At 33.8% G+C, this 4,887-nt stretch overlaps 1 protein-coding gene across 5 annotated transcripts in view; it reads right to left on the reverse strand.

Moving 5' to 3' along the window:
- Positions 1–4,887, reverse strand: part of LOC118735346 (zinc finger protein Elbow-like) — a 228,093-nt gene that overhangs the window by 16,036 nt on the left and 207,170 nt on the right. Inside the window, exon 2 of one of the 5 annotated variants that reach the window (XR_004992588.1) lies at positions 315–902. The exons of the other annotated variants lie outside the window; for them this stretch is intronic. The gene's annotated coding sequence lies outside the window, so the exon portion shown is untranslated. Of the gene's footprint in view, positions 1–314; positions 903–4,887 lie in introns of those variants that run through there. 5 annotated transcript variants of the gene reach the window in all.

Below are 4,887 nucleotides of genomic sequence, written 5' to 3' on the forward strand. Positions count from 1 at the left end.
TATAAGCAAAGTAGACGAAGGAATTCAAGACAGTAATAAGTCAACTTAATGTTTATGACTTTAACGTTTTTGGCGTGGCCAATCCCATCGAACGCCATCAGCAATGCGCAATAAAAGACTCCTGCTGCTGTTACTCCTTCGAATTACCGCAATCAGTTGTCCATTGCTACCAACTGCGCGTATTGAGGTTTACGCAATGCTCGTTGTCAACGCATTGTTTTTGTAACGGCTGCTGCCGGCTACCAACCGCGATAAGAATTTATGATTTCGTTAATGTGTTTTTTGTTGTTTCTTGCGCGATTTTGAATGTCTTCTTGGCTTTGTTAGCATTTTGCTTTTATTTATTTGCATCACTTTTGTTTTTATTTTTTCGCTCCGGCGTGTTTTTAATGTTACCGCATTTGTTTGCACATTTAAGGATTGTGGCATGCAATTTTCACTGCTTGCCGCCACAAAGATAAGATATTTACGAGTGTTCGTTGCGTTTCATAAGCTTTCGCTTTGGAAAATCTCATTTGCTGCAAATAATTCTTGTTTAATGGGCTTGGTGTTGCAAATTTTTCTTTATTTTTATTGCCTACAAGAGCTGGAGGCGAAACAGAAAATGTACTCCTTTGTTTGTATGTACATATGTACATATATACATAAATATGAATGCACACATTTACAATGCTGCCACATTAGCGGCCGTGGCGCTGTTGCTGTTATATGCCACATTGGGTGGCTAATACCGTTATTTTGGCTAATTTATGCGGCTATTATTCTTGCGAAGTGGTGAATGTGGAGGAAATTCATACAAATTAACAAACGCTTGCAAGTTTATTATCTTCGTTATAGGAGAGCCAATTTCGCTTCATTAGAATCTGTAAAAGTAACAGCCGATTTCCGTCCATCTGAAATGACTGTAATGTGAAAGCGTTTTAAGTTCTTTTTTATTTTTCTAAGACATCACACATGCATAATACATATTATTAGAACTTATTTTGCCTCATGAAAATTAATGGTACGAAAGGCATTTATATGTGGAAGTACATATCATCCAGGAAAAGGCTGTAGTTTCGATATTTTTGCAAATCTGAAAAAATACTTAAAGTTAATGTTGAAATATTGCATCCAATTGAATAGCATAAAATAAAAATAAAATGTGTATTTGTCAATTTAAAAATACATATTTAAATAAAAGTAAAATCGTTTTAAAAGCAGGGACCGAAAATAACAGTTATTTTTTAACAGTCAAACTTGGCCAAATATTTTTTAAGTCTGAAAAAAAAGTCCTTTCCTAATAATAACCAAACCGCTTATCCGAATTAAACAAGTTTGGTTTCAAATAAAAGAGGACTAAAATAGCTTAAGAACTGAAATGTCTAAACGAGGAGAGCCACCTATTGAAAAATATTTCAATAAATTTTTTTATTTAATTATCATAGAACAAACCTTGGGTCAGTTATATGAATTTCTTTTGTATTAAATTATAAAAAAACAGGTAAAATGTCTAAGTTCGAGCTGAGCCGAACATTAGATACCTGGCGCAAGTAGTAAATATAGTTTTTTTCACCTTTCCGAAAACTGCTGCTAAATGGTAAGCAGGAGTGGTTTTACCCCTATTTCAAACATCTTCGATAAACTTATAGTTATTTGTGGGCGGTACCACGCCCATTTTTTTAAAATTCCATAGTAATGTTATTTCTTTTCAAGGGATTGTTGTTAGTACTTATCAATTTTCAGTAAATTAGCGTACTTAAATTTCGGAATATCGAAGTTTCAAGCATTTCTGAAATTTACCGTTATATGAAAAGTGGGCGTAATTTCAGTCCGATTTCAATAATTTTCAACGTTTACCGAGATAAATATATGTGGCCATACGTGGGGGGTGCCACGCCCATTTTCCAAAATTTTATCAAAAACGTATTTATTGCTAAAGAATTATTGCAAACATCAATTTAGAGTACATTAGCTTCAGTATTTACTGATTTATCGAAGATTTCGTAAATCTCTAAATTACCGTTATATGGAATGTGGGCGTGATTATGTCCGATTTAAAAAATTTCAGCCGTTTGGTATGTTTTACCACGGCCAACAACTGTGCCAAGTTTGGAAGAAATTGGTGGATCGGTTACCAAGATATACACATGTTATCATAAGTGGGTACGCCCGTTTTCCAAAAATTTGTAATATTTTTATTTTTCGTATAAAAATCATAGTTACCAAAATATCGCAGTTTTTGTATTTCTGAAAACTACTGTTAGCCAGTCACCGCTTAATCGATTTCATTTGTCTGTATCTATCTCGATTCGTTTTGCCTGTTACAAACAACCGTTATGTGAACAAAGTTATAATGCCCTTGTGCCCAAGTGCGCTCGGGTAGAAAAAAAATATTAATTTGGTATCAAATGAAAGTGAATAAGCGGTTTGTTTATTATCAGGAAAGGACTTTTATTTCGGACTTAAAAATATTTGGCCAAGTTTGACTATTAAAAAAATAACTGTTATTTTCGGTCCCTGTTTAAAAGTAAATTTTGCTTTCGAAATTTCTTTTAGTGGGGATCACCACACTCCGCAGGAAAAATCATATTTATTGCACAAAGTCTTCATCTAAATACATATCTACATATATACATATTAGCGGTAAGGAACCGGACCTTATTAGCCTAGATAATGTTAGGCTAGAGTGGCTGCAAATCTTAAAAAATCGAAGCGAAATTTGTAGCAATCGTAAGTTTTGTAAGCATCTTTACAAAAATGGAAACAAAATCACGGCATAATGAAATTTGAAGAGTAGGCAGCTTTTTTTGACACAAGAAGATTTTGTAGGAATTGTAGAAAAAATTAAGCAAACCAGAATAATAAAACTGAATAATTTCGCCCGTCGCGACGCGTCGATCAATTGATTTTTGTTAATTTAAACCGGCATCCTTACAATAAGAATTCGGTGCTTTTTTTCAAGAAAAAAAGGCATTTTTTCTTGGGTTTTAGTGCTTTTTAAAAATGAAAACTTTGCGACACTGTTTGGGAGTGTTAGAATATGTTTCTTGGTTTTTGCACTGTAGGAGTGAAACATGATAACAGAGAAAAATATGACACACAAACACAAAAATATTGTCTTATATAAAGTTTCCAGCCCACTAGAACTTGAAGGGAGATCTCCCTATATGAGAAATAAAAGAGTACTCCCCCTGACCTGATTTCGGAGCAACAACATAGATTTGTCGGTTTTGTACTCCTTTATTACTCGCTTAGAAGTCAAATAGGAAATCTCCTAAGCGAGCAAGTAAAGAATGCTCTCCGAGGCATGATGAAGGAGCATTAAACGAGATTTTTCGGTTTTTTTTTACTCCTATATTGCTCGCTTAGGAGAGTAATGGGATATATTCTAAGCGAACAGTTAAGTTCTGAATGAACTCCCTGATTGCTCATTTAGGAGGTAAAAGGGATTACTCGCCACCCTAGGACATCCCGTGTTAAAGGGAGTATACAAAATTACATGCTTATACACAGAAGCATAGGGAGCAATGGGAGTAGTCCTATACTCCAAGGGAGTACTCACCGAGCAATCGTACGATGATCCCAAGTTCTACTGGGAGGCTAAGGGGTAAAATAGACGAAAAAACGAAGAAAATTCCACACAGATTTATTTTTAATTTTATTTAATTATATTAATTATTCTTGATTTGATTTATAATAATAAAACACTGAATTGAAGATATTTTTCCATGTTGCTCAACAGATGTTGTAGCCGAATGAATGCGAGTTCAACTGCTGAATTGTTGGCTGTGGGTTCTTATCTTGTGGAACGGACACTTTTCCTTATTTTTTATTTTTTATCTTTTTTCTTAATTTTTAATTTATATTTTTTTCTATTTTGTATATGTATGTATGTATATATTTATTTATTTTAATTTCTTTATCTAAATCTATTTTTTTGTTTTATCTAAATTTTTTGTTTCCGATCTCGCTGCTAGGGCTATTTAGGCTAGGAAATGTTTAACAAACCTAGTAGTGTTTGTTTTTCAATGAAAATTAAATTCGTATTAATCAAGAGTATACCGCCGGCAAGGCGATTCCCGCAGCCCAGCAGGTAGAGGTGTAGACTGCCACTAAGTAGGGTACAGCATCGAGGACAGGTCGGCGTGGACTTTTTTAAAATAAGTATTTTTAGCATTTAATTAAATTTTCTAAAGAAACGAAGTGAAAATCTATCGAAGTACACCCTAACAGAATTAAGTTTATTTAAATTTTGGGCGACTACATACATCTATGGATGAGAAAAGAAGTTTTCGAATTGTTCAGCAAATTTTAATGACCAGAGAAGGTAATTTTTTATTGATAATTTAAAAAGCTGTAGTTCCCATCCAACTAATGTGATATTTTACAGGTATCGATACTTTCTTTCGATACTACTTCCAAGTAAAAGTATCGATACCTGCATGGTAACATTTCATCCCTAGTAGAGTTTTGGCAGCACTGGGTTTGTTAATGTGCTTGCTATATATTATACACAGCTACCATAATACATGTAACCAAATTTAGACATTTGAGAATTAGACATATCAAATTTAAATATAAGTCCGCTACATATAAGCAGCAGGGCTTTCAACTTCAAAGCAACACAAAGCAAATTGCCGACAAGGAATTCACAACACTTAACATATGTATGCATATAAATATGTATGTATGTACGTGCAAACAGACATACGCGTACATATGAGACTTGCATATAAAAAGGTTTATGATCTTATAGCACAGATAATTTAAATAGGCATTTTCATAAAACTTCACACTCGTAAAAATTTCCAAAGCATTATTTCCACTGAATTCGCGAAGCATTTGGAAGTTCTCAAAAAAACCATTAGTGGTACAGTGTGTGCGCAGTGAAGACGGACAATGCTG

Source organism: Rhagoletis pomonella, unplaced genomic scaffold (assembly GCF_013731165.1).
Source record: "Rhagoletis pomonella isolate Grant_MI unplaced genomic scaffold, Rhpom_1.0 Rhpom_scaffold_00003, whole genome shotgun sequence".
Taxonomy (NCBI): Eukaryota; Metazoa; Arthropoda; class Insecta; order Diptera; family Tephritidae; genus Rhagoletis; species Rhagoletis pomonella.